The 23,132-nt window shown below is 36.0% G+C and overlaps 1 protein-coding gene across 1 annotated transcript in view; it reads right to left on the bottom strand.

Annotated features, from left to right (window-relative positions):
- CWC27 (CWC27 spliceosome associated cyclophilin) overlaps positions 1 to 23,132 on the bottom strand; it is a 195,651-nt gene that overhangs the window by 4,451 nt on the left and 168,068 nt on the right. The window lies entirely within an intron of this gene.

The raw sequence follows: 23,132 nt of genomic DNA, 5'->3' as shown, positions 1-23,132 counted from the left end.
CTCCGGACCTATGTGCCTCCATAAATCACAGACTGCATGAATTGAAAGCATGCCCACATTTTACAGCCTCCTATGAGAATATACATGCAGACTTACACTACAGACTTAACTCAAGGACATAAGGGTCTGGTCATTTACAAGTTTGTATGTCCCAATAACTCAATACTATTCACTCTGTGTCTGGTGATTGGAACTGGCCCAACAAGAGCAGTTAATTTTTTGGAATTAATTGCACACTGATCATTTACATATGAACATTTTAGAACTTTTAAAGATTTTATTTATTTATTTGACAGAGAAAGACACAGCGAGAGAGGGAACACAAGCAGGGGGAGAGGGAGAGGGAGAAGCAGGCTCCCCACTGAGCAGAGAGCCCGAAGTGGGGCTCCATCCCAGGACCCCGGGATCACGACCTGAGCCGAAGGCAGATGCTTAATGACTGAGCCACCCAGGCACCCCAGAACTTGTTCACTTGAAGGCAAAGATAAAAAATTTAATTCTGATTAATAAAAATTTACATAAGCTCAGATTCTCAAATAAGAACATTGACTTTAGTGTTTTACAGAAATATGGAGGCTTACATTTTCATAGAGGTTATTTGGTAGAATAAGGTCTTTTTTTTTTCATATGGGGTTGTATGAAATTATAAACAAAAGTAAACAGCTGATTCTTCGAAAAGGACCTGGACCTTGACTAAATTCACTAATTTGACATTCAGTTTTTAAAGTCCTCCCACAATCATCAAATAGATTAAGAAATGACAGTAATGAATATTAATGGAGAACACAAGAGAGGTACTTATTCTCAAACATAGAGTAAGTAGTGTAATATAGAATTCCAGTATTAATAATTTGTTTCTGACTAAAATGCATTAAGACTACTTATGCTTCTATCATGTAAACAGCCATCTTTTTCTTTGGAAATTCTATAAACCACTCCTTCCCAAGTCTCGCCAATTTAGGAACTTACCACCCACCTTTAGATTTTTGTAGGTGTTCTAACTGTTCTATATCTGTATTATTTCTCCTTCTTCTAATCCTCCAAGGTTTCTAAAATAATCTTTAAAAAATTTTTTTAATTAAGTAGGTTCCACCCCCAACATGGGGCTTGAACTCACAACCCTGAGACTGAGAGTCCCATGCTCTATTGACTGAGCCAGCCAGGTGCCCCTAAAATAATCTTTCTTATACATTTCTTTGACCAGGAATTATTGACTATTGTATTAGACTGAACTACCTCAGCCGGACCCTTAAAACTCTCTAACAACTACATCTTCTTATCTCACCAACCTTATTTCGTTTCTTTCATCATTTACCCTTTTGTAACTGGCTGTCTACTTAATTGTGAACAGACTTCAGTTATTCGAGACGGTTTGAGTCTTGTCCACAACTGTATTCCCAGTGCTGAGAATGGTGATTTGTATTGTAAAGCAAAACCCCCAGATCCTCTGTACTGGCCAGACCTGCTGGCTGGTACTAGCTGGTCTGCTGAACTAACACTTGACCTCCTTTTATGGGCAGGGAATATCTTTTATTTCTGTGATAAACTTTTAAAATGTCTCATAGCTCTGCAGAAAGTCTCATGCTCAGCACAAGCCCACCTTTTCATGACCTCTCAGACCTCGGCACATACTGATTGCTGCTTTTCCACTGAGCTCCTCTCACCTAATGGCTAGCTGTTACTCATAGACTGCAGGGTGAGCATACCTTATGTTCTTGCCTACTGACTATGATCCCTCATGTAAAACTAGATAGGTTTTTTTTATTTTTAATTTTTTTGTTAAGTAAACTCTATCTGCAACGTGGGGCTCAAACTCACGACCCTGAGATCAAGAGTCACATGCCCCACCGACTGAGCCAGGCAGGTGCCCCTTGACAGATTTTTTTTTTAAGCAGTTTCTCACAGACTAATCCTAGAGCCCTGCAGCAAACATAGGCTGCACGTAAGAATCATTTGGGTAGCTTTACAAAATATGCCCGGCTTCTACCTCCAGAGGTATTGATTTAATTGTGCTGGGATGGGGCCCCAGCACTGGTAATTAAATTGCTCATTAAAATTTTTTCCTGGTGATTTTAAAATACAGCCAAAGTTAAGACCACAACACTGAGGTTTAAGAATCTTTACGTTTTTACATTGATTTATTTCATCAGCCATTTGTTCTGGCCCCTTCAGAGATGAACAGCTAGTTCCTAATGACAAACTACTCATTTGAAGAAGCATAAGTGGCCCTTGAGCTCATTAACTGAATAATCCCAAGTGTGTTATCCTTTTCTTAGATATGGTTTGAAGATAAGACAAGAAACTAGATTCAGTTATTCACTCAACAAACATCTGAGGACTTTTTATGTGTGAGACCCTGTGTCAGACACCGGGGACACAAAGCCAGATATGATCCAGGCCCTGCCATCCTAAAGGGAACAGTCTGTTAGGGAGATGCACACACAGACACTAGAACAAATGCACACTCTGGAATCTCCTGCAAAGCGTGAGGCGACAAGAAGAGCATCCATTGACACAGCTCTTTACAAAAAGCTTTCATGGGTTGTCTGCTATTATCTTCAGAGTAGTAACGGTGTGGGGGAGGCAGGAAAGATGTTGTCATCACCCCCACTGCACAAACTTTTTTTTTCATGGTCAAGAAACTTGTAGCTGGTAAGGAGTTGATGAGGTACTCTACTGAATGTCTTCAGAGGTAAGAAATTTTCATGACATGAAGATGGATTTAACTTTAGGAATAAATAGAAAGTTAATTCAGTGCTAAGTTGAGTGAGTAGGATAAAAAAATCAGATGGGGTATTGCTTATTTTGGAATAAAAAAAATTTTAAAAATCCAACTATAAAGAGACAAGAATGATTATTTGTATGGCTCCCAGGCTGGCCTTTAAAGCAATTCAAAAAGAGAAGTTCCAAAAATGTCTTGAGCAATGTAGGAGGCTCTTTGGGAAAAGACACCTCTCTTTTAGATGAAAGCTTACAAAAAAAAAAAAAAGGTAATTAATTTTCACTGTAAATTTTTCTCCCATGATTGTCTTTAGTCACTGCTCTCTAGAATCTCAGTCTCAATTTTTCCTTATACTTCCTGAAATGAGGATGCTAGGTTGGGACACCCTGTTCAGCTGGAGGTCCCAGAGCGGGAGAGTCAAGGGTCCACTGCCTGCCCCTGTGAGGGTGGTGGTTTGGCAGTCTCCTATCAGGCATCTAATTACTAAGGAGTGCCTTGTAGTTGATGATGATATCTGGGTCTTTTCTGTTATATATATATTTTTCAAAGGTGCAAATCTAGCCATGAAAAGTCTTCTGTTTTAAATCCTTTGGTGCTCTCCATTGTGTACACAATGAAACCCAAATTTCTTATGTGGCCTCTATAATTTGGCTTTTGATTCCAAGTTCCTGTATCACCTTCTCTGATCACATTTATAATCCAGACATTCCGAATTACTTGCAGTTTCCCGAACAAAACCTGTTCTCTCCCGCCTGCCTCCTGCTTCTCTATCGTAATACACTTCTCCTCTCCCTTGTACTGGCTGAGGTGTCATCCCTTGTGGGAAAGAGTCCCGACTCCTCTCCTGGCCGGTCCTCTTTTTCCAGTGGGGTTAGGCCCTCTTCTGTCTCTCTCTCTAGTTTAGGCTCCCTCTCCAGACTGCAGTTGGCTCTGTTTTACTTGCCTTTGTACCAGCACCAGTCACCAATGCTTGGCAGGAAAAACACCCTCAATAAATTTTTGATGAATAAATAAATGTTTCTGGGTAACCAGTCACTTCTGAAACCTTTGGCTAGAATTCTGGTGTTTTTCACCATTTTCCTTGATAGTATTAATATATAATTCCAAATTATTTAGCTATTATGTTTATAAACCCTTGAGTTTTCTACAGTAACTCTCAAACTCCACAATACCAGAGAAAAGGCTAATATTTCAAAAAGCTAAAACAAAGAATTCCACCACTACTAACTTTATGCTGTGAAAATCCAACACTTTTCTTCCTCAAATGGCCACTTAAAATGCCTACTGATTGACATTCGTCTTTTGTACTCTTGGTCTTTGAGATATTAGTTGGTGGGGGAAAAATGCATATATTGCCCTCGGACAGCCTCCCTTGACTTGGGTTGAAAGGCCTTGCCATTCTTTGTGAAACTGTCATCCTCATAATTTGTTTTTAGTATATTGTATTGACAGCTTCTCATTTTCTGTTAAATTAGAATTCCTAAGAAACCCAACTAAATAACTCCTAGTTATTGTTTAAGTTCATTATTCTATAGGACTACAGATAAGAAACTTAAATGATCTGGTTGAAGATTTCTTTTGAGGGGGAGGACTGGAAAGGAGATTTGCATTTGAAAAGCAAAAATAGCCCTTTTTGTTTTTAAAGAAAAATTTCAGCAAGACAAAACAATTTTCAAGTTTTGCTCACATTTGATTCTTTGAAAGGACCACACCCAGCTCTGTATTATGGATGGCCTGCAGCATACTCTGTCCATGTCACTTCTCTGGAATGTCCTGCCATCCCCTGCCCACTGGTTGGTGTCCCCTGTCCTTTCAAAGCCCAAGTGTAATTCCCATTTCCTTCTAAAAATCTGACTGCCCTGGGTTTTAGGATCTGCTCTTACTTTTGAGTTTCTCTGATACTTTCTATGGAAACTTTTGTAGATTGCCGGTGGAAGACCTGGTTTGAGTTATAGTTCAGTCACTAACTGTTACTGTAGGAAAGTCACATTGCTTTTCAGGCCTGTTTCTTCATCTGTGAAGAGGAGATTGTGATATGCACCCTAGTTACCTCACATAATTAGAGTGAGATTCAAACATCATGCCTCCACCAAGTCCAACACTTACTATTTCAGTTAATTTTATATTTTGTGTATATGTGCTACATATAAACTGTGCTTGTATAAAGTTATCATTTCATAATATTCTATTACACTGCACAGACTTTTTCAAATATTTTTGTGTACACATCATACACACATAACTTCTTTGATCTTACCTAACTTTGGAGGCTTATATGTATATTTTAAAATATATCTGGTCTATACTAGACTACAAGCCATTTTGAAGGGTAGAAACTGTTTAGAGAATCAAAGAATTATAGATATTTTATTTTTATAACTTTCATAGCATGATAAACATATATTCACTGTTTTTGTGGTTTTTTTTGTGCAAACTAACACAATCCTTAGGAGTAAAAAGAAAAAAACAATCATCTCATAGCTCATTAATAATTACTGTAAATATATAGGTACATCACTTCCTGTACTTTTCCTGTGCATCTCTATGTACATACACACACACATATATATGCATGTATGTATTATATGTAATATGTGTGTGTATATATACACGTGTATATATATACATATATATATAAAGGGATCATCATGCATAAATTTTATAATTTGTATTTCATACCCAACTATACTACAATCATCTTTTTTTACATAGATAACTCTACCTTTTTGTTTTTAAGATTTTATTTATTTGAGAGACAGAGAGTGCATGAGTGTGGGGAGGGGCAGAGGGAGAAGCAGACTCCCCGCTGAAGAAGGAGTTTGACATGGGACTCAATAACTGGACTCTGGGATCACGACCTGAGCCAAAGGCAGATGCTTACCCTACTGAGCCACCCAGGTGCCCCAGATAAGTATACTTCTACATCATTTAATTAATTTTCTAGTATTTGGGGGCGCCTGAGTGGCTCAGTTAGTTAAGCGTCTGCCTTCAGCTCAGGTCATAATCTCAGGGTCCTGGGATTGAGCCCCACATCGGGGGCTCCCTGCTCAGCGGGGAGTCTGCTTCTCCCTCTCCCTCTGCTCCTCCCCACTGATTGTAATGTCTCTCTTTCAAATAAATAAAATCTAAAAAAAAAATGTCTAATATTTCATCCTATAGACAATTTACAATCAACCCTGTGTTGTAGGATTCTTAGGCTTGTTCAAATTTTCACTTTTATAAACAAAATGCTGCTAATAATATCTATGTGAATAAGAAAAATTAGGATTTTCTTATTTGTAGAAATTTTGGGGAGGAGAGGCTGGTTCAATATTCTTTCTTTTGGTAGCATAATTCTTTCTCTTTCAGAAATGACCCTTCTCCACTCTACGTCCATGTTGTTGGAGTGGGATGACATCCCCTATCCTTGTCCCAGTAAGGGGACACATGTAATAGGTCTGCCCAGAATAATCAGTGATTACATCAGGGCATGGGCATTTGAATTTGAAAAGGCCAAACAGAATTGGTTCAAGAACTTATCTTAGAACTACTGGGTTGACCATAACATGATCCTAGAGCTTCTGACGGCCATCTTTCCCACCCCCTAGGGGAAGCATGGTCGATGGATGAGGCCAACTGAGAGGAAAATGGAGCCCGGAGACAGAAAAAAGAGAGAGATTCCTGACACTGGTTGAATTCTCTGATCTACTCATGCCCTAGCTCTACTTCTTAAGCTTCCCATGCTGATAGATTCCCCATTTTTGTTTAAGATATTTCTGTCATTTATAATAGAGAATCTTTACTCATGCTTAGGATATATTCCCAGAAGTAGAATTCTTAGGACAAAGATTTGTGTATTTTTAAGGTATTTCATACGAATGGTCTAACTTCACTCCACAGAGAGGATTTATCAATTTACACCCTCATTGGCAGAGTGTCTTATTTTGCTTTAATAGCTTTTGTTTTCCCTCTTCTCCCATGTATTTGGCTATCTGTATTTCTTCTTTTGTGATATGTGTGTATATATCCTTTGCCCATTAAAAAATGTGATATTCAGCTTTTCCTTATGGATTTGTGAGAAATTTTACTATATTAAGAATATAAATCTATATTCATCACATACATTGAAAATACCTTTTCTAATTTATCATTTGTCCTTTAATTTTGTTTTTTTTTTGTTGAGTTTTACTTACCTATCTCCTTTCCATCCCTCTTTCCTTTTTTCCTCCCTTCCATATAGAACTTTACAATTTTTTATATAGTCATTGTGAGCAGCCTCTTCCTTTGTGGTCTCTGTCTTTAAAGTCATACTTAAGTCTTTCTTCACATTAATACCATGTAAATATCCACCTATATTTTCAACAGCACTCTTACAGTTCTCTTTTCATAATTTTGGCATCTGACTGGCAAATATCATTACTTTCTTACTCTTAAAAAACATTTCTAAAAATTTGCTTATTTTTTAAGATAGATTCTATTTTTTCAAGTTTTAGATTTACAGAAAAATTGGGCAGTTAGTACAGACAGTTCCCTAATACCCCCAAACCAATTTTCCCTATTATTATCATCTCATGTTAGTATGGTACATTTGTTACATTTAATGAACCAATATTGATATCTTATTATTAAATCCATAGCTTAATTTCCGTAGTGTTATGGACTAAATTGTGTTTCCCCAAATTCATAAGTTGAAGACCTAACTCCCAATATGACTGTCTTTGGAGATATGGCCTTAACAGAGGTAATTAAGATAAAATGTCATTTTGCAATATATACAAATATTGTATAATTACATCGCACATCTGAAACTAATATTATATGTTAATTATACCTCAATTAAAAGAAAGATTACATGAGGTCATAAAGGTGTGCCTTAATCCAAAGAGAACTAATGTCCTTAAAAGAAGAAGAACCATGAAGAGCACATGCACACAGAGAGAAGGCCATGTGATAACAGAACAAGAAGGTAGTTATCTGCAAGCCAAGGAAAGAGGTCTCACCAGAAATCAACCCTGCCGACACTTTCATCTTAGACTTCTAGCCTCCAAAACTGTAAGAAAATAAATTTCTATTATTTAAGCCACCTAGTCTGTGGTATTTTGTTATGGTAGCCCTAGGAGACTAATACACTTAGCTTTTACCTAATGTCCCTTTCTCTGTTCCAGGATCCCAATCAGGATATCACATTATTTGCCATGTTTTCTTAGGCTAATCTTGGCTATGGTGATTTCTCAGAATTTCCTTGTTTTGATCACTTTGACAGTTTAGAACTTTTGGTGGATAACTTTGGATTTTCTAGATCTGCAAATAACCTGGTTTCTTCCATTCTATTTTACATATAAGTAACTAAAGAGAATGTATTGAACTTACTTATCAAACTGAAGCCTGCTTCCCAGTTCATAGTCTAGAAACTTGGGAAGCCTAAAGATGACAGATACTGTAACAGGTACTTTTGCTGCTAATGAAAAATAAAGATCAAAATAATTTCTGCAGAATCTGGGTAACTTTGTTAAACATTTGGTATTTATTACAATTTTAAGAAAGTATATCTAATATGAAAATCATAAGCTTTTAGCTTTACTTCAAATGAATTAATCAAAACTCGCCATATAGAGAATAATGACATTATCAACCCCAAATATTACAACTCTTTTTTTTCTGTGATTCTGTGTTCACTTTTGATACTATTTAAAATGTAAATGGCAATTTTGTTTGAACTTTTGACATTTTCTTATTATTTCTAGAATATATTTTAAAACATCAATTGGATGATTTTTTTTATTTCATTTTGATAGTATCTTAACTATCAAAATGTAATATTTAGGTAAAAACCTTATGAACTTTTAATTTTAGAACTTTTCTCCATCACTGATTACAAGTGACTTAGGGTTCTTTTTACAAATGTTAAAGCTTCTTTATGAATTAAGAAGTTAAAGAGTTAAAGTATCACTACATATGAAAATAGTGTGTCTTTTTCAACAGGAATTAGATAGTAGAAATGACAGTAATTCATATGAAGAGACAGACAAAACATGAATGAGGCCAGAGATCAAAGTATGTAAAAAAAAGTCCAGGAAAGTGAAGTCGCTGGGGTCTTCATGTCCAGCAGAGCAGGGAAGCACAAGACAGAGGTGACTGAGAAGCAGAAGAGGCTAAATGAGAGAAGGAAATCGAGGAGGAAAAGGATGAAAGAAGCCTCAAAATGGGAAACAGAAACGTGACTTAAAGGAAGCAGAGAAAAATGCAGACAGAAATGGCCAAAACTTAGAAGAGAGATTTAAAAATTGATAGTAGGAGGACAATAGTAACAAAAAATAAAATGTATTTTTAAATATTTGAAATACAAATGAAGAAAGTATAGGAAAACAACATTAGGTAAACCAAGAAAGACGCTGGCCTAAGGAAAAAGAAAACAAAGATAAACACTAGTGGAATTTCTTTTACTCTTCACCATTAACATGGGAAAACTTCCTTTCTTCTGAATTTTGAATGAATGTTAATATTTCTCCCTTGGTTTGGGGTTTTGAAAAGCCAACTCTTATAAAACCTTTTGTTTCCCTCATTTAAAAAGAAAAAAAATAATCCTTATAGAGTGTTTTTAATAAATAGTATTGTTGGAGGAAAAGTGAAAGATGTAATTTTTTAAAATATCTTCATCAGCATGGGAATAATTTCTCAACTTTCTTGCCTATCTAACATGCTTCACACTCAGTAGGATACAGGTGGAAGGATTTAAGAAGCTTTCCAGAATAAGCCTATAATACACATTCTTACACCTGCCCTGGGGTTTAACCAACTGCTCAGCCAATAACATTTACTCTGTGGCTAGTGAACTAACAAAACAACTTGGGAAGATGGAGTTCTCAGTCAAAAAGGCCTGGTAAGCAGCTGGGGTACATGGCTATCTGCCCATCTCTCTCAGAACAAATCCATGAACACCTAATGTGATAGAAATTTATTTCAGTTCAAACTGTATGAAAGCAGAGTCAATACAGAAGAGTTTTCTTTTTACAGAAGAAAAAGGCAGAAAAAGAGGTGACTTCAGGGATTGGTCAGAGGGCTTAGAAATAAAATAACCACCTTTCCACGGTCAGTGACTCTGACAAGTTCCTATTTATGAACAATCTCATTGGTCTTCTGCAGCATTACAGTCCTTTATAAAATGAACACTAATTAGGGAACAAGGTTTATAATCATATTCCTTCCTTCCATATAATCATATTACTACTTTAGAACTTGGCTAAGAGAGAGGAATGGAAGAAAAACATTTACATTACACTGAGCTTATAATTCTCTGCCCTCTAAAGTGATGATGTTCTTTTGCATTATATTTAAATTTTATTTTTAATTGATATCCCCTCCACCCCACACTTTTTTAGTACCAGCCTCAAGGAAAAAAAAAAACAATATTTCATTAATGAGGCATTACTGTTTACCATAAAAATATCAAATCTCAAATTTACTTTATCTCAGAAAGAATTATGATAGAAACTAAAGTTAACTACTGCAATTTATTATGGGTTAATTAAGAAAAGGTCATAAAAACTGTCAAACATTATAGAAATGGTATAAATTCTAATCATCATTTTGATCTACTGACAAATACAGAGAAATTAATTTTCAAAAATAACAATGATAACATCAAAAATAAGAATAACAAAACATTTGTTGAGTACTGACACCCTGCTAAATCCTCTAAAAAAAGTATTTCATTTAATCCACAAACTAACCTATCAGAAAGGTACTATTATTATCCTCAGATTACAGTTTAAGGAACCAGGATTAGAAAGGTTATACAGTTTACCTGAAATCACATGGCTAGTAAATTTCCGCATGGAGATTCAAATCAAGTCTGATTCCAAATCCCGTACTCATAACCACTCTATTCTTTATATTCCCATGGAAAATTATGAGTAAATGTGGCTAAATGAGGAGCTTCTTGTTTAAGTTAAACTTTTAAATAACGTTCTGAATTTTAATTCTTCAAATAATATAGGGTTTATAATATTAGGGACATGGACTTAATATCTGCCATGATTTTAAGAGGGATCGACAATTTTTGACCAAAAATTTATAATAAAGTCCTGAAGTCACTTGTTTGGCCTTCTTACTACAGTCTAAAAAATAACAACGCTTCTTTATAAGCAACTGCAAAAAATATATAGGCTAGCTCAGTTAGAGAAATTGTTATAATATAAAATTACACACACACACACACACACACACAATTGAACCAAGCATGATTAGTTATTTTTGAGAACTACCACTTCCTAGCTATGACGTCTTGACCAAAATTACTTAACCTTCTGTGCTTTAGATTCTTCCCATATGATTTGGGTGTAAGAATAAGTTCTAGCTTATAGGTTTAAAAAGGATTGGTGCTTTGTACATGTTCAGTAAAGGTTAGCTTCTTCTTATAACTTTTATTTCTACTAAAAAACAGCCCAAGCCCAACATTTTAAATTTCATTAGCTGCACACAAAGAACAGAACATTATTATTACATTTAACTTGGTTATCTGCATTAATACCAGAAAGGATAAGGGATGTTAATAATTCAAAATGGTAGGTAGTAGGAAGATTATTAATGAATGTCTTTGGAAGAAGATTTTGTGGCTTGCATTTATATATGGCCATCCTAGATGTCCTGGGGATTGACATCATGTAAAATAAAAGTGAGATGTTATCTACTGTATGACTTTGTTAATCCTTTGTGCTTTTTTGTTCCGTACCAGGGAGATGGAAAAAATTCTGATCAAACTTCTCATAAAAACATTTATAAACCTATACCATAAAATGGCAATCAAATATCCTAGATTTTGTTCTTTTTTATTCCTTATGCTACTTATTTTCCACATGCAATCTTTTCCATTACTTTGAAGGTAGGGAGTTTGTCTAAAGACTGATTATTTCCTTCTTGGCACTAGGCTTGAAATTCAGGTAGTGGCCACCTGTTAAATAATGCGGCCTTTTTATTGATTCCATGGTCAATTGTCTAAGATTTTTCCAGGTGTGGTTACCTCAGAGAAAATACGAATGGAGCACATTATCCAGATTCTTAAGCTTTTAGTGTAAAAATATGTGTTGAACAATAAAGGTCCAACTTGCTTACCAGATATTAAATACTATTATATGGCTACAATAATTTAGTAGTGAAGTACTGACACAGGAACAGACAGAAAAATCCATGTAAAATAATGAAATTGACTCAAAAATATTCCTAAGGCCTTACTCTATGACAAAGGATGTGTTTAATATCAGTGGGGGGGGGGGGGAACACAGGATTATTCAATAGTGGAAGTTAGCAATACAGAAAAAAACGTTGCAAGAATAATTTAACATAATACACCAAATAATCAATTCCAGGTAAAGATGTCAATTAAAAATAAAAATAAAATTATAAAAACACTAGGGAAAGATATAAGTAGGTATTTACATAGGATTATGGAAACCTAAAGAATGACATTGGGCCACAAACATGAAAAAGACTGGCAGATTTAGCAATGCACATTTAAAACTCCATGTTAAAAACAAAACAAAACAAAACAACCCCCACACAAATCGTAATGGCAAACTAGTAAAAATATTTAAAACCAAAAATATTCTTCATATTTAAGAAATTTTATAAATCAGCAAGAAGTATATAATCATATTAATACAATTCACCACCACCACCACAAGAGTGATGAAATATAAATGGCCAGTTAACATCTTTAAAAAGTTCAACTTTTTTTTTTTTTTTAAGATTTTATTTACTTATTTGACAGAGAGAGAAAGGGAGGACACAAGCAGGGGGAGTGCAGGGAGAGGGAGAGGGAGAAGCAGGTTCCCCGCTGAGCAAGGAGCCCAGTGTGGGGCTCAATCTCAGGACCCTGAGCTGAAGGCAGACGCTTAACCTACTGAGCCACCCAGGAACCCCTAAAAAGTTCAACCTTACCAGTAAACAAAGAAATACAAAATAATACAAAGTAGAAACTGGCAAAGATTAATGTATCTTTACCTGTTATCTGTGATATATTACAACATACACATACATATTACTTAGCATAAGGAAAAACCAGCAACTTCATACGCTGCTGGTACAGGTATAAATAATTTAACTTTCTGGAATGCAATCTAGCAAAGATGTTATCAAGACACACCTGAGCTGACAAAAATCAGAATGATTTGGGGGAAAGAACTGGTTGAAAGGGGCATGAGGGAACTTTCAGGAGTGATGTATATGTTCTAGATCTTGTGTTGGTGTTTACGTGGGTGTATACAATTTTTAAAACTAACCAAAATGAACAAATAAGAACTATGCAACTTCTTATATGTAAATTATTCCTTGTTAAAATAAAAAAAATATTTGACTCATTAGTTTCACTTCCTTTAACCTAAGGAAGTAACAGTGGACTTACAAAATTTATAACTGTTGGATTATTCACTCATGAAAAACTTACAACGAAAATTTGGATAAATTTTTCCATTCTTGAGAAAATGTGTGTGTGTGTGTGTGTGTGTGTGTGTGTGTGTGTGTGTGTGTATGAGGATAGACAGAAGCATTAATGATGATTCTCTGTGAGGTATGAAATTACTATTGATTTTTTTTCTTTCCTGTCCTTTTTCAATGTTTTTTATATTGACTATTATAAACACAAATTAGGTTATCTGAAAAATCAATATGACAATTTGTATTAATTTCATCTAAACATTCTACGAAAGGAATGACACAAATTAAAATTGTTTTATAGAAATACAAGCAACTATATACAAATTCTGCATCTTTCACTAAATTTCACCTGGAATCTTAGTATTTGTGTTTTTCTATCTCACTTTAAGCATCATTTAACTTCCAGATATGGTTAAAGTAACAGAACTTTTTTTTTTTTAAAGATTTTATTTATTTATTTGAGAGAGAGAGAAGGAGAGATAGAGAGCACGAGAGGGAAGAGGGTCAGAGGGAGAAGCAGACTCCCTGCCGAGCAGGGAGCCCGATGCGGGACTCGATCCCAGGACTCCAGGATCATGACCTGAGCCGAAGGCAGTCGCTCAACCAACTGAGCCACCCAGATGCCCCAAAGTAACAGAACTTTTGTTCATATTTTCTTGATTGCCTGTGTACAATGGCAACTTTCATGTTGTACCGGCTTGGTTGCTATCTGTAACTCCCATTGTGAAATAACTTTTTTACTACATTGTGCTTAATCCCAAGGACCTTGGCTCCTTAAATTTTCTTTCCAATAAAAATGAACTACTTATGCCTACAGGGCCTTTCCTCTGTTTCAAAATGCTGTCAGCTTAAAAAAAAAAAAAAAAGGAAAGAAAGAAAGGAAAAAAAAAGATAAAATCTGGAGAGAGTCCAAGTCCATAATTGATGATTGTGTATTCCCAGCATAGAAAATGTTATCTTGTCCACTCTCCTCTTCTTTCTCTGAATGCTAAATTTACATTAGGTATACCCTGGAAGCCTGGGGATTTTATAATCTGGATTCAGCTAAGGAACCTACTTTACAATACTTTTCTCATTTTCTCAAGAGATTTTAAAATAGAACCATTGAGTGCAACTAGCATATTTAATGAATTTATCTACATTCCTTCTTGGTCACAGACAACGTAACTGAGGTAAATTAACATTTGCCTTTTCTTTATATATTATTTTTCTTTGATATTATTACATCAAGCCAACTATATAACAATTTGTCAATTTAATTTAGAATGTTTATTTTGTGCTGCTTTAGTAATTTGTCAGGCCTTACGAATATTACCCCAGTACTATGCACGCCCCCTCCCTCTCTCACACCTAATATTTCCCGAGCATTTCCTTAGAGTCGGGTACTTTGTAACTTATAACTGCCTGGGCGCCTGCGTGGCTCAGTTGGTTAAGCGACTGCCTTCGGCTCAGGTCATGATCCTGGAGTCCTGGGATCGAGTCCCACATCGGGCTTCCTGCTCAGCGGGGAGTTTGCTTCTCCCTCTGACCCTTCCCCTTCTCATGTGCTTTCTCTCTCTCTCATTCTCGCTCTCTCAAATAAATAAATAAAATCTTAAAAAAAATAACTTATAACTGCCTTACATGAATTATCTCATTAAATTCTGATAAGAAATTCTGAGGTAGATGTTGTTATCTCCACTTTACAGGTGAAGAAATTGAGGCTTGCAATAGAGGTTGCTTGCTCAGGCAGTCTGATTTAACAGCTCGCAATATAATTAAAAGATAATTCGACATGTAGGATTACAGAGAGCCTCCATGGTGGTGCATTTTTTTCTTTTCTCTCTTTTTTAAAGATTTTATTTATTTATTTGAGAGAAAGAGTGAGAGGGAGCACAAGGACAGAGGGAGAAGCAGACTCCCCGCCGATCAGGGAGCCTGATGTGGGACGCGATTTTGATCCCGGAATTCCGGGATCATGCCCCAAGCCAAAGGCAGACACTTAACCAACTGAGCCACCCAGGCGCCCATGGTGGCACATTTCTTTAAAGGAATGTAGAAAGTATTCCAAACATGAGAATGGATGATATATGCTGTAACCAGCTCTGTCGAATCAAAGGTCTATGAAAGTCAAGTTGATTTTCCCCCCTTCACTCTATTATTACTTCATGTTGAAATCACTGTTCTGGAAGCAGGATGGGGTCCTAAGTGTGACCCCTCACCATTTCTTACTGTGTGATCTTGGGCAAATAACCTACTTTTCTGGGCCAAAGTTTCCTCATTTATAGAATGGGACTAATCCTAATTATCTGGTGGAGTTGTAAGAAACAAGTCCACCATGGCTGGTCTCTAACCTATGAGCCCTCTGAGGGTTAAATAAGGGAAGATAGCATTAAGGTCCTAGCAGGGTACCTGAAATATAGCATATGCAAATATCTGCTTCAAGAATGAATTGGTAGGATTCAAAGCCACCTTTATCTCCTACTACCAGTAGAAGACTATGATCAAAAAGCATAAAAAGTATGTATATTTAAAGTCAAGTATAAGTGACTTCTACTCTGTCAGTTATTTTGTATAACCTTATTAATCTGAGTAATTGATAATTGGGTAAAAATATACTTAACAGGCTGTTTTAAAAGAAATGATGAGATTGCACATTAAAGTAACTCTGCAGACTTGTTAAAACCAAAAAGTCTGAGAAAATGTAAACACTCCAAAAGCAAAGAAAAAAAAAATTAATCTAGGCACAAACCTTACAGACTTCACAAAAAATAATTCAAAATGGATCATAGACCAAAGTAAGTGAGTCACAGAGATGAAAAGTATGGCATAGGGAATACAGTCAATAATTGTTATAACATTGTATGGTGACAGATGATGACTACACTTATCGTGGTTGAGTAATGTAGAGAACCGTTGAATCAATGTCATACACCTGAAACTAATATAACACTGTATGTTAATTACACTTCAATTAAAAAATGGATCATAGACTTAAATGCAACATGCAAAAGTGTAAAACTCCTGGAAGATAACAGGAGGAAACCTAGATAACCTTGGCTATTAGATGCAACACCAAAGGCATGATCCATGAAACAAACAATGCATAAGACGAACTTCACTGAAATTAAAAGACTTCTGCTCTGTGAAAAACAATGTCCAGAAATAAGAAGACAAGCCACAGACTGGGAGAAAATATTTACAAAATATTTTTTGTCATTTTTTGTCCCTGAACATACAAAGAACTTTTAAAATTCAATAATAAGAAAGTGAACAACCTGATTAAAAAGCGAGCAAAAAACTTTAGCAGACACCTCACCAAAGTAGATATAGAGATGGCAAACAGCATGTGAAAAGATGATCGACATCATAGGTCATTGAGGAATTGCAAATTAAAATAACAATGAAATACCATTCCACATCTATCAGAATGGTCAAAATCCAAAACACTGAGAACATCAAATGCAAGTAAGGAAGTCAAACAACAGGAACGCTCATTCATTGCAGTGGGAATGCAAAATGGTCAAGCCACTTTGGATGGTAGTTTGGCAGTTTCTAACAAAATTAAACATGCTCTTACCATATGATATAGAAGTCATACTCCTTGGTATTTACCCCAGAACTTATGTCCACACAAAAATCTACACATAGATATTTACAGCAGCTTTATTCATAACTGCCAAAACTTGGAAGCAACTGAGATGCCCTTTAGTAGGTGAGTGTATAAGTAAAATGTGCTACATACAGACAATGGAATATTATTCAGCACTAAAAACAGAGCTATGAAGCCATGAAAGGATGTAGAGGAATCTTAAATGCATATTACTAAGTGAAAGCAGCCAACCTGAAAAAGCTACATACTCTGTGATTCCAACTATATGACATTCTGGAAAAGGCAAAACTATGCACACAGGAAAATCATCTGTGATTGCCAGCATTAGCCAGAAAGTGAGAGATGAAGAGGCAGAACAGAGAGAATTTTTAGGGCAGTGGAACTATTCTGCATGGTATTATAGTGGTGGAAACATGTCGTTACACATTTGTCCAAACCCCTAGAATGTATATCACCGAGAGTGAGCCCTAACGTAAACTGTGGCCTTTGAGAAAGAATGATGTGTGAATGTAGGTTCACCATTTGTAACAGATGTACCTCTATGGTGTGGGATATTGATAGTTGAGATGGTTGTGTGCTGGGGTGGGGGAGGCAGGGGAATATGGGAACTCTTTACACTTCCTGGTCACTTTTGCTGTGAATCTAAAACTGATCTAAAAAAATAAGGTCTATTACAAAACATTTCTGAAAAAGAAAAAAAAAACAGTTAAGGGTCAGTTTGGAATTGCTATGGGCATAGTAAGAATTATGCTGTAAGCAGGTCTAGACCAATAGGGTGGACACATTTAATTCAGAAAGCATTACTTTGGTACTGCTTGAAAACAAGGATCACAAACTGGGAAGTTGAATAAAGCTTCCCAGGACTTATAGATTGGGTTATTATATCTAACAAAAAAGAATCACCATGAAACAATGACACAATGACTAAAGATGCTTTAGTCCATCAGTTCTCAAAGTGTGACTTGGGGTTCTCTGTGTCTCCAATGGCAATTATTTTAGTATAAATACTAAAACATTTGCCTTTTTCATTCTTTTTTTTTTTTTAAGATTTTATTTATTTATTTGACAGAGACAGCGAGAGAGGGAATACAAGCAGGGGGAGTGGGAGGGGGAGAAGCAGGCTTCCCGCGGAGCAGGGAGCCCAATGTGCGGCTCGATCCCAGGACCCTGGGACCATGACCTGAGCCGAAGGCAGATGCTTAACGACTGAGCTGCCCAGCCGCCCAGGCGCCCCTGCATTTTTCATTCTTATCCTAGGAATGTACAGTGGAATTCTCCAGAGACTACATGATGTGTGGGGTCAAAACAGAGTGCGGAAGCAGATATGAGAAAAAAGGTAAGCAAAAAAAAAAAGGGTAAATCAGTGCCACGCTTCTTACTAGATTTCTTCCTATGAAAATACAACGGTTCTTCATAAAACTTTTATGTTAACCTGAAATATTTTTAGTGATATTAAGTTTTTTAGTTTTAATTTCTAGAAGGTAAATATCAATAGATATATTCCATACAAATAAAAGCTCTTTGCAGTCCTCACTAATTTTTAAGAGTATAAAGGGGTCCAGAGACAAAATTTTTGAGACCTGCTGCCCTAGCTAATGCTAAGGGGTAAAGACGATCTCTCACTTTGCTGTGGGCTTTCACTGTTCTCACAGTGTCTGTCCTTACACCTGTATTTGGGTTTGTCTACACTTACTTATTACCTATGCCTGGCAAAGTCCTGACTGAATGAAGTGGCAACTATAATTAAAATATTCACTTGTAGTTACTGCATCCTTTACTCAATACACGACTAAATCATATACAAATTACAGTATGTATTATATATAAAAGGTGTTTAAAGCTTTGCCAGTGAGATGAAGCTATGTCCTTCAATGGTATCTTACAAGGAGCTCTGAATGGGCCTGTCAATAATTACTTTTACATCTGCATTATTAAATTTTCAGTTTTGGCTACTCAGGCAACCGGTACTTGTTACTTCTATGCTATGGCTAACTCCAGAGGAACACTTGAAAACTACTTCATGCTAAACCTTGGTTCTTGAACTCCAATCTCGAGCACAAACAAATTGTGACCAATGGACAAACTGATTTTTAATGCAAGTCAAGGTGCAGTAATAAAACAAAAACAAACAAAAAAAGAATCTAGATCCAAAAGTTCTTAACCTGTAAGATTATCTTGGAAGGAGAATTTTTCAGGACCAAGAACAAAACCACTTAGACCTGAGGATGCTGAGGAGTCATGATGAAATTTGTACCAGTTTTATTAAAAACAGAAGCAAACCAGACTGTTTGTATTTTTTAAAACTTTACAAGGACAAAGCATTTTTTTCTAAAATGTTATTCTCTTTCACTAAGTATTGCAGAGTACCTTAATTAATCCTTGAGATTCTAACAGCCCTAAAAGCAAGTCATAAAAATGATATTTACATGGGAGTATAAACTGGAATGACATTTTGGGAGGGCCACTTGAAAATATTTAGCAGAAACCTAATATGCATACCCACTGACTAAGAAATTCCAGTTCTGGAATTAATCCGGAGAAAACTGGCAATGATGAGGACACATGGATGTTCATTACAGTGTTGTATATAATAATAAAAACTGGAAAGAGCCTAAATATCCAGCAACATAGGGCTGATCAAGTAAACTGTGGTTTATCATATAAATGACTATGTGGCCATAACACAAAAATATAAAAATTCATCATAAAATTATATATGTCAGGGAAAAGTACTTACTGTATATTGCTGAGGGAAAAAAGCAAGTTATAAGATTATAGCATTATATGATCTCATTTCTGTGAAAAATATATATGCATAAAAATATCTGGAAGGGTATAAATTAATACTATTTACTGTTGAGTTTGGGATCACTGGTGATTTTTATTTATTTTCTTTGAGGGGTCTGTATTCTGGTTTTGCTACAGTGAACATCTTTTCTTTATATAATAAAAATAATTATTAAAATACTTGAGGCCACCATTGCAATTGTTAGTGTTTCTCTAATTCTTATGATACTGAATACTGTTATGTACTATGGAAAGTGGTAGAGGGGAGAGAGATGAGAAGGAGGGAGCAAAGCAGACACACTTTATACTGTTTATTATTTTATCGTGTATATTTGTTGTAAAGGATTAGGTTAATGTTAGATTTAACAATCTGAAAAAAATTGCAATGGAGCTTAGTAGTAAATAGTTAAATGTTCACAAAACCGCACTTTACTCTCATAGATTTAATTTTTCTCCTCTCCTTGGAGTGCTGATTTTGTTCTGTAGGAGCAGGTGGCTTTCTTTTTTATGTCTCTCTATTATCTTGTCAGACACAGCTCTCTCAAAACTTTTTTGGGAGCTAACCAAGCCCAAAATGGCATATGTACTTCATCCACATGGTCATATGAATCTGTTGGCTGATGACTCCTGCCATGTATCTAATTGGTTTTAGAAAATCCATGCTTGAAGAAGGATCCTATAGCTCTAAGAGCGCGATGCTGTGGGATGAAGGAATGTAGTGGCAACGAGGCTACTTGAGCGGCTACACTGGAATCTGGGAGCCATCACTGCCACCAAGTATTGGCAGCATATATCCCAACAAAGGAGGAATCCTAATAATTTTGAGTGAAAAATTTCTATCATGCGTTTCAGCTTAGATCTACTAATAACACTTATTTAAATGCCTTGTTAGACAGTGAAATCTGGGAATAATTATCAAACACCATATACAGTGTTTACAATAGGATCATATTTCTTTTCTTTCTCCCCCCCCTTTTTTTTTTGCATGAAAAGTAGAATGCTGCTGAATGGTACCCAAATGTCTGTTGTATACCATGCCAATACAGCAGCTCAGCCAAAAATGCGAATAGAACAGTTTGCCAAGTAAAAGAAAACATAACAAATTGGTAATGGTTTCTATCTTGACAGAAAATGAAAATGATCCCTCAATGTGTGGTCACTCATGCGGACACATAAAAATGTCTGAGAAGCAATCATTTTACCTCAGATAACAGACCCTGACAGTGTAGTACGGCACTGGCTTACTTTCACTTCTTAGAAAAGCGGTAACCGTGACCTACAAAATAGTCTGGTAACCATGTAATTTATGCATAACACACATGCACATGCCATGCACTCATAATATTTGCCATAAATCATTTTGAATACAAGACTTCTTTTCTGAGTGGAATATACTTTATGGGAGATGATCTAAATCACTAGAGACCGGATAAAGTTGAACGGGTGTATTTATGAACAGAAAGGATGTTGCTGCTTATCAGGTTACAAAATTTCAATAGTCTATAGTGGGATAAAAAGGGTCCCATGTATTCTGTAGGATTCCCTTTAGTGCCTTGAACATGAAAGGTATTTTATTAGATGTCAAATAAAACAAATACGAAAAATGTGTAGGTACATAGTTTACAGTTCTGACTTTCTGTTAAGGAGACTGCAATTGAAGGGAGAAATGAACCCCCTGAAGACCTGGTGAAGACTAGGTCTTTAACTTAACTTACTTACCCTTCCTTTACCACTTATTTTTGTTCCCCAGATGGAGAAGTGGTCAACATCATTGACCAGTGATTTTACCATCTGGTAAAGTTTTTCCATTTGTTTACTTTCTAATGAGGATGTTAGAACATAGATTGCACTATGAAATCACAACAAAAGCAAGAATGACAATTTTAAAAACACTAATTGACATCTGAAGCTAATGAGGAATTCACAATGAGAGAATACTGAACCAAGTGGCTAGGAAGAACCCTGGGAAGTTAAATGGTCTTGCCAAGTTAAAAGTAAATTTGAATCCTGTGGGTTATGAGATTCAAATGAAACTTCTGGGTTTAAATTTGTTGGTGACTTTCCTGTTCAATAAAAAAGGACTTAAATGGCTTATAAAAAGGTTAAAAAAACTTATTGGGCATCAAACTGCTCTTACAAAACACCATCTTGATGAGTTAAGTGTAAATGAATCAGAAACACATGGATCATGTTTCCTTAAAAAATGCATATGGATTCAAAAATAAGGGGAAGAGGACTTGGCAAAACATTTTTTTTGTGTGGTGGTTGAACCCAAAACATTTGAAAGATATTTTGAGACATTCAAGGAATCCAAAATAAAACTAAACCTGTCCAGTCATATAAAAAAACAGAAAGTTCTTCTTTGTAATGTGCATTTATCTCTATGGGTCAGTCAACACTCACTGAGCCTTCCCCTTTGGCACAGGACAGTGGGAGAAGCCAGTTTCTGCCTTTAAGCAACTTTGAATTTAAGTATAAACAAATACACATAAGTAATAGAAACCAATTTAAAAAGTCTCAGGGTTAAAAAAAAATAACTTAGATCCTACAGAAACTATATATTGAGAAATACGTAAGTACTTAAGGGTCCTAGGGGAGGTAGGATTCATTCTATTCAAATAATCATCCCCTCAGCCCTTTTGATTAGAGTTATATATAGTTGTAGAATCTTACTTGCTTAAATGTTTTCTTAATAAGTGTTTTTATGTCTTTTTTAATATGTGTCCCAGCCCTCTTTCCTCCACCCTCTAGATTTGTGAGCGCTCAACAAATCTTGCTGACTGGTTTCCTGGAGGATGGGAGTGTTGAGCAGTTTTGAAATAGGAGAGAGATGCTGTCTGGCAGAGAGGAGTGAGGCTATGATTCTGGGTTGGGGTAATGGCACATGTGACAGTTCAGAGGCTCCAGAGGGTGAGTCATACGTGGGGGGTGACCCACTGGCTGGCTTGCAGCAATGTGCTTGAGCCAGGCTGGAGTGGGAGGTGAGGGCAGTTAGGTGTGGGGAGTCCTAATATACTACATGTGAAGTCAACTGGAGGACAGAGGAGTGTGATAAGGAAAAGCACAATTCTTACTCCTTTTTTTTTTCCTTTTGCCATTATAGGATAAGGCGCTAAGGATAGGACATGTACGAGTCATTAATTCCTTTATTTCTTATCAGTGTCTTAAAAAGCTGAAAAATAGCCAAAGAAAAAATAAGTTGACTGTGTATGAATTGCTAGGATCCTGTAGGTCATAAATTTTAAGAGGAACTTAGTAGGATTATGAAATGTCTTACTGAGTCCTAAAATGTTTGTGGGAAAGTGTAAAAAATTAATGATTTAGAATCTTTTGAGGTGCTTTCTAGCTGTTTAATGTGAATCTTATCTTTTCCACGATATTAGAAAGTTATTTAGGACAGGGAGAACGTCACGTATTTCTTGTATATTTTCCGCTAGCTAGTATAATACTGGGAACACACCAAGCACTCAATAAATGCTTACTCAAGTGACATGAAGACAAAAGGTGCTGAGGCCCTATAATGACAAGGGTATGATGAAAGGTGAAGTCTGAAAGAAGAAAGAAAAGAGGACAATATAGTGGGAATGTCCTAATAGCGTCTCTGCTCTGAGCCTGTTTGTT

The sequence above is a fragment of the Zalophus californianus genome, chromosome 5 (assembly GCF_009762305.2).
Source record: "Zalophus californianus isolate mZalCal1 chromosome 5, mZalCal1.pri.v2, whole genome shotgun sequence".
NCBI classification, from domain to species: domain Eukaryota; kingdom Metazoa; phylum Chordata; class Mammalia; order Carnivora; family Otariidae; genus Zalophus; species Zalophus californianus.
The sequence above is the reverse complement of the archived record's forward strand: the minus strand, read 5'-3'. Positions and strand labels throughout refer to the sequence as shown.